Source organism: Sceloporus occidentalis, unplaced genomic scaffold (genome assembly GCF_023333645.1).
Source record: "Sceloporus occidentalis isolate IW3139 unplaced genomic scaffold, rSceOcc1.0.p SCAF_3, whole genome shotgun sequence".
Taxonomy (NCBI): Eukaryota; Metazoa; Chordata; class Lepidosauria; order Squamata; family Phrynosomatidae; genus Sceloporus; species Sceloporus occidentalis.
Genome location: NW_028316983.1, coordinates 47,270,245 through 47,282,462, shown reverse-complemented (window position 1 = coordinate 47,282,462; position 12,218 = coordinate 47,270,245). Strand labels below are relative to the sequence as shown.

General features: G+C 41.0%; 1 protein-coding gene across 1 annotated transcript in view; it reads right to left on the bottom strand.

The window, feature by feature from the left end:
• The window catches only part of DENND2C (DENN domain containing 2C), a 77,030-nt gene extending 71,803 nt beyond the window's left edge, over nt 1-5,227 (bottom strand). Inside the window, exon 1 of the mRNA XM_089514359.1 lies at nt 5,168-5,227. The gene's annotated coding sequence lies outside the window, so the exon portion shown is untranslated. The remainder of the gene's footprint in view (nt 1-5,167) is intronic.
• Between the last annotated feature and the right edge of the window lie 6,991 nt (nt 5,228-12,218).

Below are 12,218 nucleotides of genomic sequence, written 5' to 3'. Positions count from 1 at the left end.
ACATTCAAATATTTGCCGTTCTTGTCAACTCACTGGGTAATTTAATTTGTGCAGAAACACATCCAGATAGTTCATAAAATAGCAGAATCTTGCAAAAGTTATTCTCTTTCAGTCATAGTTTCCAAATACAGATGGGACTACAATATTAATATTTCAGTGAAAACATAGGATAACCTTTTTGTTCATTTACAACTTGTTCCATCACATGTATACAGAAATCAGTAGCATGCATTTCCTTAAAACAATTTACTTACAGCACCCTTCATACCGTATTTTGTTTTACAAGCTTATGCTGAAAGCCGTGCAACGAGAAATGAATGGCACGCGCACCGCGCCGCAAATCATGCACAAGCCCCATTCTATCCAATGGGGCTCGAGCATATACACTATTTGCCTTACACAAGGGCGCACTGTAGTGTGCAACACAGGGAATTTGTGCATTATAGAAGAACTAGCAATAGCAGCTAGCAGCTTCATTTATATACTGCTTCAAACTGCCTAAGCAGTCTCTAAGCGGGTTACAACTGAAAGCTCATTGCCCCCAACAAGCTGGGTACTCATTTTAGTGACTTTGGAAGGATGCCCGACAGAGTCAACCCTGGAGCCCCTTGGCTGAGACTGAACTCAAAACCTTGTGGTTTGTGAATGAGTGGCTGCAGTACTGGCATTTAACCACTGCACCACCAGGGCTGCTTACACAAACTACACAAACACAAGAACAATGTAAGATTAGATAAAACAGAATAAAAGTTAATATACTTAAAAGGTGTAAAATCTTTCAGAATCTATGGGTAAATAAACATATTTTTGGCTTGATGAATGGCAGGTTCACCTCAGGGTTACTATAAGTCAGAAATGACCTGAAGACACAGTGTGCCCCCTCAAATGAATAACAGCAGTATTGGCATCAAGTGAATCTCTTTAAAGAGGGCATTTCGTAAACTTGGTAGCCACTTCTGAGAAAGACCTCTTGTTGTAGATGATCTTCATACCTTTGACAGACATGGAAAAATCCTTGGCACAAGAACAGGAAGGCAGGAATACTTACTCACTCCCAAGCAAATGTGTGCATGACCTCAATCAAAATGATAAAGCCTATTTAGTTATTGACCCTGAGATATCTGCTAATCTTCACTCGCCCTAAAAAGGGGGAGACAGCATACATAACAGAAGGCAAGGAGAATTGGTTTTTCAGAAAATTCTACAATATGGAAGCATTTGATGGCAGAAACATTCATAACTTTTTATTGGAAAAAGCCAACAAGATCAAGAAAAGCCTCAGTGCTTTGCATGTTATTTCAGCATTCCTCATATGACACAACAGTAGGTCTTAATCCTGTAAAAGCAGTACTTGTTTACACATTTTATATTCACTTGAAGAGAGGTGGATAACAAATGCATTGGGATCTACTGGTAGCTCTGTGGGTGATTTGCAGGCGCTCAGCCAAGATTTCTGACTCCCTAAGGGATTCCTGCAAGGACAGGAAGTTAGATTAAATGGTCCATGGGATCCCTTCCAGTTCAGTATGTCCACTGACACTTTAACAACTAATAAATGTGTTGTGGCTTAACATCATAATGAACTTGTTAGTCTGTAAGGTACCACAAGATTCTTTGTTTTGCCTTGCAGCAAAACAATGGCAATAACAAAATGACTCCCCACCCACCACCCACCCTGCAGCAAATTATGCCATATAATTTCTACATTGTAAAATTGAATATTGCACATTATACTACAATGAAAACATCTGGAAGAGAAGAAACAGGAGTGGACTTTTGTTTGGAGGGATTTTGAGAACTAATGAACTCAAAGTAAACTCTGGGCCCAGGAAGGCTAAGTAAATAGATTTTGCATGGGGGAAAACATAGCAGATTTCAACAAACAAACAAACAAACAAACCAAAGCCTAAAGTGTGATCATTCCTGCATTTTGGTTTAAGACTTGCAGCCTGGATAGAGCCTAGGACCACAGATCATCAGGCTGAAGATTCTAGCAACTCAAAATAAATCTAGTCCCTTCTGATCCTCAACCAGGCTGTTGTGGCTTCATTCAAAAGTCCTTATCCAACAGTTTCCCTTTGTTTCTCCATTAGGAAAAGAGCTATTGTCATTCTCTCCTAAATATATTAAAAGGTCACAGGACACCATTACTCCATTTCCTGGTTTTGCTGTGCAATTACTTCAAAACACAGTTGAGGGGGAAGGGGAGCCTCCATTTAGACATGTTGACACTTCTCCAGCTTTTGAATTTACAGCACAGATGTCAGACCAGAGAGAACTGGCCTCGCCTTCACCCAGAAAGCTGCCACCACCTTTCAATCCAAGTTGAAAACTACTCCCCAGAGAACACTGGCATTTGTATTTCTGGTAGTACTTTGGAGAATTTGAGTGATTCCACTCTCCAATCTTAACGTTTGTATATTAAGGCTCCGTCACCATGAAAATCCATGAAGACATAGCCAAACGTAGAGTCCTAAAATACTGGTGAATTAGGGTTCAGTATCAACAGAGAACTCTTTGGTAACCTCAGAAAATGAAAACAAGCAATAGACAAATAGTGGGAAATTGTGTAATAACAGTGGTAGGGAAAACACTGTGCACAGTTACAATTTGTACTTCAGGTCTACATCAGAAGTATAGTGGGCCCTTGCTATCCACTAGGTTTTGGTTCCAAAACCCACAGGATAGCAAAATCCATAGATGGTGTCCCTTACATAAAATGGCAAAATCAAGATTTGCTGTTTGGAACTTATACTTTTTGGAGATATTTTCAAGCCATGGACGCTTGAATCCGTGTATAAAGAATCCGTGGATATGGAGAGCTGACTATATAACCATCCATTCTATAGTGATATATTGGGCCAACCAAAAGGAGCAAAATACATCACACTAGCTTTCAAAGCTTCATTGGGTTCTTCATTAGGAAAAAGTCAGATGGTAAAAAGCATGCAGAGAAAATAATGTGATGTACTCAGTGAAGTACAAATGCCAGTTCACAGCATCTACAGTCCAGGTACTGATGAGAGAGAGAGAGAAATAAACATTTATAGAGAAAATTGGTACCTGTTTCATTTAACCTATTCCCTACACAGACACACCTCAGAGTCTTATAGCTGTCCCTTACAGACTTGTGAATGTATGTAGGATCAGCATGGCCCCCATACAGACACACGTGAACTGCTGGGTTCAACAAATGCACATAGCCCACAAAATTTGACCTGATTTTTTGGGACAGCCAGTAGACTTAAGCAACAACATACCAACGCCCAGGGTGACCAGAATGGAGGACATTCAAGAAAAAGGTAGGACATGACCAAGTAAAAAGCAAAGAAACCCAACACTCATATAAACATAAATTCATGCTTCTTAGTCCTGCTCAAAATGGAGAACATCTGGGAATTCCTCCTGGACAGAAGGCTGAAATGGAGGACGTGTCCTGGAAAAGGAGGACCTCTGGTGATCCCGCCAACACCAGATCTGGAGGTATGAATCAATAATGTAATGGTCCCTTCACATTTGCTGGGATTATGGGTAAAGGACCCATGTGAACATGGGGAAAATGCAGATTAAAAAAACACTATTCTTTTTACCTGAAAGACTACCTCTCTAGGAATCTCCAGGTCCTCCAGTCCAGATGTGTCAACATCTGCCAGAGGTTGATCACAGAATCATGCTGGAGGACCAAAAAATGCCTAGAGAAGTTTTTCCCCCTCTAGGAACATCTATGTTCTCCAGAACAACTCTATAGTCAAGTTCCGGAAGAGTCGCACCGAGGTCCCAGTGATTCCTAGAGAGAACATATTAATTAAAACCACAAATAACTGGGATAAGATGGACATATAATAACTCAAGGATACTGGAATTTCTCATTACACGATATTACTGTGTTGTTTATCCTTTTGTTGTTGTGCTGACTAATTATTTAAGCTTGCATAGTCAGTGAGATGCGATGAAGTTCAATATCCGAAATGGGATGGATGGATAGATAGATGGATAGATAGATAGATAAATTTGATGTAAAGAAGAGATATAATTAATGGAGGTACAAGGAGCAACAAAGATACTGTATTACAGTTAAGAGAAAACAGAGAAGTAGTAGTACTATGAGAGATCGTTGATGATGTAAGATGATTGCTTTTATTATGTTTTATGTTTTCAATGGAAGAATACTTGGATACTATGAGTAGTTGTGTGTCTTGAAGGATGTAGCCTGGGGTTTTCTTAGCATCTTTCTTCAGAGAGGGTTTGCCATTGCCACCCTCTGAGGCTGAGACAGTGTGACACACCAGGGTCTCCCAGTGGGCTTCCATAGCCATGCCAGGATTCGAACCCTGGTCTTCAGAGCCCTAGTCCAACACTCAAACCACTACACCATGCTGGCTCTCTCCTTAAATCAGGCTTCCGACTAAGTCCTTAAATCAGGCCGTATAGATTGAACTCAGTCCAGAGGAGTCTCTCTCAGGGTGACCTCATCGCCAAGGAGGACAAGGCACCCCCAAATGGAGGGCCTTCGAGTAAAATGGAGGACATGACCAAAAAAAGCTCAAAACACTCTCATATATATATATATATATATATAAAATCCATGCTTCTTAGTCAGGCTCATTTGGGAATTCCCCTTGTACAGAAGATTGCATGGAGGACGTGTCCTGGAAAAGGAGGACCTCTGGTCAACCTGTCCTTGGTCCTTCTCACAGTGGAGGACCATTTGGGAATTCCTCCTAGACAGCAGGTTCAAACGGAGGACATGTCTTTTTAAAATAGAGGACGCCCCTGGTCACTCTGTCCTTAGTCAAGCTTAAAATGGAGGACACTTTTGAATTCTTCCTGGATAGATGGTTCAAATGGAGGACGCGCCCTGGAAAAGGAGGACGTGTGGTCGTCCTGTTAGTCCTGCTGGAAATGGAGGAGGACACTTTGAGAAACCCCTCCTGGACAGAAGGCAGACATGGAAGGCGCGTCCGGGAAAAGGAGGACGCCCCTGATGGCCTTGTCCTTAGTCCTGCTGACAATGAGGGACGCCTTGGAACCCCTCCTGGGCAGAAAGCAGAAATGGAGAGCGCGTCCGGGAAAAGGAGGACGCGACTCAGCCCAGGAAGAAGAAGCATGGAGCCCCCCAGCCTCCCTCCCCTCAGAAGCAGTAGGCCTTTCTCTCCCCCAGACTCACCGTCTGCCAGGGCAAGGCGATGGCGGAGGAGGCCCCTTCCAGCTCCTCTCCCTCCGCTTCCCAAACACAGACTGAAGCCACCGCTCTCGGAGTTGACACTTTGGGCAGCGCCCTCATTGGCCAGCGCCCCCGTCACTCCGGCGCCAAGCTCCGCCCCCGCCCCCGCCCCCGCCCCTTCGTGGAATCACAGCGTTCTCTGGAGCTGGAAGAGCCTCAAGGGTTCTCCTGCCATGCAGGAACTCCCAGTCAAAGCACCCCAACAGCCTCTGCTTAAAGACCACTCCACTGTCCAACAGCCCTTACTCTCAGGAAGTTCCTCCTAATGTTGAGCTGGAATCTCTTTTCCTGCAACTTGAAGCCATTGCTCCATGTCTTATTCTCTGGAGCAGCAGAAAACAAGCTTGCTCCCCCCTCAATATGACATCCCTTCAAGTATTTAAACAGGGCTATCATATCACCTCTTAACCTTCTCTTCTCCAGGGCAGTGGTCCCCAAACTGCTCTTTAAGGGATTTTGGACTTCATCCCCCAGAATCCCAGACTATTGGCCAACATAGCTGAGGCTTCTGGGAGTTGCAGTCCAAAATTTCTTTTTTGTTGTTTGGATGAGCTTTATTTATATAATTTCTTCCAGTTGTGTGTGTGTGTGTGTGTGTGTATTCAAATTACATTTTGCAGTCTTGTACGTATTTTTCCATTTGCTTTCTTGTTTCTTCCTTGACATAAATAGTATTTTTCTGTACACTGTGATTTTTAACAGTATATTTTGCTCTATCCTATATACAACCTTAAGTAATACCCCTCTCCTCCTTTATTTCACTTTAATATTTATTTCATCTGATCTTATCCAGAGCAAAGTTCTTTTACTATTCTTAATTTTTTTCCTTTTCCCTTCTATTATTTTATCTCCATAAATCTGTGCATATTTTGAAATATTTTAATGTCTATACCCCACATTGAATTGTCAACTCTTTAGCTTGAATATTATTTACATTGTTGATTTGATATTTTGTTACAGTATATATAGTCCTGACAAGGTCTTCATTACATTAGTTCAGACATAATGCCAGAGGGACATGGCACTTTGCAATAAGTAAGTGGGGTTTGGATTGCAGTTTGGGCACTCCACCTCTAAATTTAGTTGTAGTTGTATATCTTTACACTTTAGGATCTTGTCTAGTCTTTCATGGCTGCCCCCATTCCTACTTGGGTAATGATAGAAACAAACACACACAAATTCATGCCATGGGATTCAACTATGGATTAAATCTATTACAAATACTGGAGTATAAGTATTGTGACACTTTAGTGTTACTTATTTAATTAACAATATGTCTGGGACCGTAAAATATTGTGATGTTACCTTATCATAAAGAACATTCAGGGACGTAGCGGGGGGGGGGGATCTTGGGGTCCGGACCCCCGCCCCTTCCATTAGAAAAATGAATGGTGCGTGCTGTTGCGCCGCCGCACCCAAGCCCCATTATAATGGTGGCACTTAGTCTGGACACCCCCCCCCTTCCTAAAATCCTGGCTACGTCCCTTGAACATTGGTTTTCATAGAATTTGTATGATAAAATAAGATTGAAGTGGTAGATCTACATGGAGGAATGGAGAGAGCCTTTGCGCAAATAACACCACATCCTTTGTTTTTTTAAAAAACAAAACCCTGGGCTTTTCAGCTACTGCAATTTTAGGAAAAAATATGTATGAATCCTACAGCATCCTAGAGCCTCATTTCATTCAGGATGCACTTGAGCAACAACAGCATGTCCATAAGGGATACAACAAGGTGGAAATTGCACATTTATTGCCAAAGCTGGTTAAATAACCCTGCCACTGACTGATGCAGACTGCATTTTTTTGTTCACACCCACAAGTGATACACCTTACAGACTCACTCATCCTCAGCTGTTACAATGGCATGGTGCCTAGTGTGGACCAGGTACCCTTCCCTTGGATGCACAGTTGTGAGAGAAGAAGGCACCACTAAGACTGGTTCACACGCTTTCCTATTATCACATTAGGAGCCACCAGGATATGAAGCGTAATTTCACCTACTGCTCAAGTCGGCAAATGGGGAAACTAATTAGAAGCAAATGGCTGCAAACTCTTAACACATGGACAACTGGTGGGACAATGTGGTAGGAAGACAACTGTTTAGAGCAAGGGTGTGACAAGTCGCAGGTTAATGTAAAATGCATGACTAGTTAACAGTTGGACCTCTCTGGCTATGGCTACATCCCAAATTTATTTTGCAAAACTGAGTCACAAAGGCAGGCCTACAACTCCAGATCTGAGAGAGGCATATTCTTCTTCCTGACCTAACTACTGTAGATTTATACAAAAAAAAAAAAAAAATAGTTGCTTAATACAGTAAAAACAATCTGGTTTATCCTGGGGAACATCCAGGGTCTGGGAAAATTATTTTTTTCAGACAACTTGTCATGCTGGCTGGGGGATTCTGGGAGCTGTAGTTTAACACTTTTCCAAGCTCTGGCTACTGCCCATATCATCAGGTTCCTCTTTACCAGATAAAATTAATTTTTACCTACAGAGAAATGCAGTATGCCTGATCAGTTTCTGAGATGTCCCAGTACAACAAGGCTGTTATTGTCCTACAGACAGCCTCCAAATCTTAAACTACTAATCTACAATAGTGGATGATAATAAAGAGACAAGGCCAGGTCACCAACCCACATGCCAACTCTTTGTCCCCACATCGACTCTGGGAACAATATGACAGGGGCCAATAATCACAACTTCGGATGTAGATTTACTTGGTCTTCCTCCACTGTGATAATGGCACACTAAATAGTAAAGTAAGGATTGTCCAAGTCATGGCATTCACAATCACAACATACAGATGTGAGAGCTGGACAGTGAAGAAAGCTGACAGAAAATAAACACATTGAGATTTGATTGATTGATTGATTGATTGATTGATTGATTGATTGGATTTATATCCCATCTTCCTCCCAAACTTTGATTCCGTTTGTGGTGCTAGAGATTCATAGAACTGGAAGAGACCACATCAGCCATCCAGTCCAAACCAACATGCAGGAATACACAATCAAAGCACTCCTAACAGATAGCCATCCAGCTTCTATTTAAAAAACCCTAAAGAAGGAGACTCCAGTACTACCAAGTCAGCCTGTTCCACTGTTGAGCAGCTCTTATCGTCAGAAAGTTCTTCCTAATGTTGAGGTGGAATCTCTTTTCTAGTAGCTTGAATCCATTGGTCCGGGTTCTAGTCTCTGGAGCAGCAGAAAACAAGCTTGCTCCATCCTCAACATGACATCAGACATGGGTCTCAACCTGCTCTTCATATGATATTTTCTGTATACAAGTTGAATGAATAGAGTGATAGAATGCAGCCTTGCCTGACTCCTTTTCCAATTGGGAACCATTCCATTTTTTCATGTTCTGTTCTAACAATATCCTCTTGTCCTAAGTACAGATTCCTCAGCAGGTCTATCAAATGTAATGGCAAGTGTAGTATCCTACAATTCTTCCTGTTGAAAGTAATTTTGTTAGTCTTGGCCCAGCTTTCTAATCTATTATGGTAATTTTGAATTGTTTTACAGTACTGTCCTCTGGAGTATTAGCAACTCCTCTTAATTTAGTGTAATCACTGCCAGTGATTCCCTAAGTTTACTGAAATCAGCTTTCTTAAAGTCTAGAATGTGTGTCTGACTATACTTGGTTTCCCCTTTCCACTGTATAACAAATTCCAGAAGAACATGGTCACTCCCACCTAAGGATCCTGCCACTTCCACCCCATTAACCATGTCAGCCCTGTTGGTTAGGATCAGTTCTAATACAGCTGACCCTTTGTTGCCTTTTCCATCTTCTGGACAATGAAACTGTCTGCAAGGAAAGAGTTTGACTTCTAACAAATATCAGAATAGTTGAAATCTCCCATTACTACTACATCTCACCTTCCTAGCTGCTTGGTCATATGCTCCAACAAGGCATCATTCAAGTCCTCAGTCTGGCTTCAGGGTCTGTAGTAGCCCCCCCCCCCCCCCATGACATCCCTGTTGTGACTTGGTCATTGAGTGGGTTTACATGGCTGAGCCAGAATTCAAAAACACTACAGGAATCTATATTATTTCTGGAGAGCCAGCATGGTGCAGTGGTTTGAGCATTGGATAATGACTCTGGAGACTAGGGTTTGAATCCCTGCTTGGCCATAGAAACCCATGGTGTGACCTTTGGCAAGTCACACCATCTACACCTCAGAGGAAGGTAATGGTACCCCCCTCTGAACAAAAATGCCAAGAAAGCCCTGTGATAACTTTAGGGTTGCCGTAAGTCAGAAATGACTTGAAGGCGCACAACAAGAACATGTTGATTCTGACTCATAACTTGTGAGGTCTTGTGGCTAATCACATTACAATGGATTATTTATCAGTTAGTATCTGTTAATATGTTTGGATTTTTCCACTGTTTTAGACCCAGTTTGTTCTGACAAGCAAACCCAGACAAATTGTCCTGTGTAAGAAAATGCCACAACAGTCAATAGGTGGCACTGTGTGATTATTAAATATCAGTTGCCTCCAATGAAGCATTGTGGATGTTGCAGCAAATGTAACAGGTGTGTAGAATCTGAAATATATATTGTGGTGCAATCTACCACTATGTTTCATCGCAGGTACGAAATATTAGCCCCAGCTGGAAAACATATACAGAGAAGAAATTGTAAGTGATAGGCAATATAAAACTTGAAATGTGAAAAGCAGAGTCTAGTAATTCTATGTACCCCTTGCATTTCATGGTGTACCTGCTCTAAAATGTTGTATCAGATTCATACCATTCTATCATGTCTCAAAAATTGTGGGACTTATTGTTTGGTGATGGACTTAGTACTACAGTACTACTGTACTATAAAAAGAGATGAATTGAGGATTAAATCAGACAGGCATTTAGGGTATATGAATTGTAGTTTAGCAGTTGAACTGCAGCTCACTCTGACTGCCTATCTGATCTGCAGAGTTAAACTGATTTAATCTTCAGTTTCTCTGTCTTCAGAGTATTTTAGGAACTGTAGTTCAGTGGAATGGATTAGCATTTTCCAGAAGATTATTCAGAGTACCTTACTTACTAAGGTTCTTTAGGACAGAACCATGACAGTTAAAATGCTATGAAGAGCCAATAAAATGCTGGAGTACAGATATACTTTGGGGCCTAAATAATGTTTTATTAGTCCTAACTAGAGTAGGACCCATTGAGTCAACTGTTGAATGTTGAGTTAACACATAGATAAATCATCTGAGTCAATGGTTCTATTCCCATCAGAACTAAAAATAGGATTTGGGCCTCTGTGTATGTATGTGAGTAAGCAACCAAGTGAAGAATACTTCATACCTATAGTGCAGCACGTCCTTAGGCATGAAAATGTATGACATAATAAATTAGTATAAATACTTTTCAGGCATCAGCTGCAACATTTTATTCCTACCCTTGAGCAGTTTCTTTTAAATTGTAAGATATAATAGAACAAAAAATATCCTTCTTGTCTCCTCCCTTCTCTTTCTTTAAATTTTCAGATTTATGGTGCCAGAATGTATTGTTGTGTTAATGAAACGGCACTTTTGCACTGTAACACTAAGAAAAAAATTAAAAGAAAAATACAGAAAGGATTAAAAAAATTCCCTTCAAATCATAGGACTACCAAACCATGTCCTGCTTTCAAATAACCTTTGAGACCTAGTGAACATCTAAACAGCACCCTTCAAAAAAAATGGAATAAGTGGCCATGAAAGTGTCAACAACTTGCAAAACTCAGCAAATCTAAAAGAGTTATATTGTGAAGACTTTTGCTTCTTTAGATTCTGGAAAAGCTCTGAAATTGTCAGTGGCTTGCCTAATAATTCCAAAGTTGTTTTTTTAATACAATCAGCTTCCGCAGGGAAAGATGACCAGAGCTGACTGAACATTGAAATATAACAGTCTTATTCAGCTAAGTATTGAGAAGCTGTACAACTCTGCCTTTCAGATGGAGGCCAAGTGAGATTGAGCTATTTCCGAGGTCAAGCTTTTCAGCTTATACCTGGTAACCCAAGGCTCTATCAAGCTTTTAGGGTCCCTTGTAGAGCCCAAATCACCTCTTCTGCACACCACACAATTTATGGGACATGCTGATTAATTTCCAAGTATCTCCTCTGTAAAAATAGTGTATGCCCACCCCCACTTTGCCTTTTAAAGGGGTTGTGATAATTCCCCTGGATTTGGCGCAATGAAGAGAAACTTGCTTGATTTCACGTCTTTAGTGTTTTCTTGCTTGAGATAAACTGAGGAAGCAAAATCCTTGCAGCGGGTGGGATGAACACCAGGAAGAAGAATAGCCAGAACTGATTTTCAGAGAGGCTCTCTTTTAGGTTTATAAAGAAGGAATTTTGGGATGCCTTAAAGATTAATTTATTTCAGCATAAGCTTCATGGACTGCACAACACTTCCCCAGATGTAAGGAAGTGGTTTGAGAACCACAAAAGATTCTGCTGAAATAAATTAGTCTTTAAGGCACCACAAGAAACCTATTTCAAATTCCCAAACTGGTAGCTATCAAACTAATATGGAATTGTTTTCACTGCTTCAGTGAAAAATTATGGATGCGCCCCCTGGACAGCTGTTGGTGGTAGGCTGAATGAGGAGATTACTATGCACAGCTATTAAACTGCAATTACTGTCAGAAAATAGCACATTTGATGATACTTACTCCACAGTGTCACCTCCAGTCTGCAGCTGCTGTGACTGCAAAGTGTGGTTGGGATGTCTCTTTTCATTGATGGTGGAAACCCACCAATAAACTCTCAATTACCCTTCTTTTTCATTATGCCACAGGTGCAAAACTTCACTGCCAGTGCAGTTGTGATATTGGCAGTCACATAGTGTTAGTGTCTCCGTCTTTTCCCCTATCTGCCTATCTTTTCAGTATGCAAAGCAGGCTTTCCTTCATTTTTTCTGTTTCTTTAAAAAACATTAACACCTTAAATCATATTAGCATAAATCCAGAATTGTGTTAAAAAGTAAAAATAAAAATAAACCAA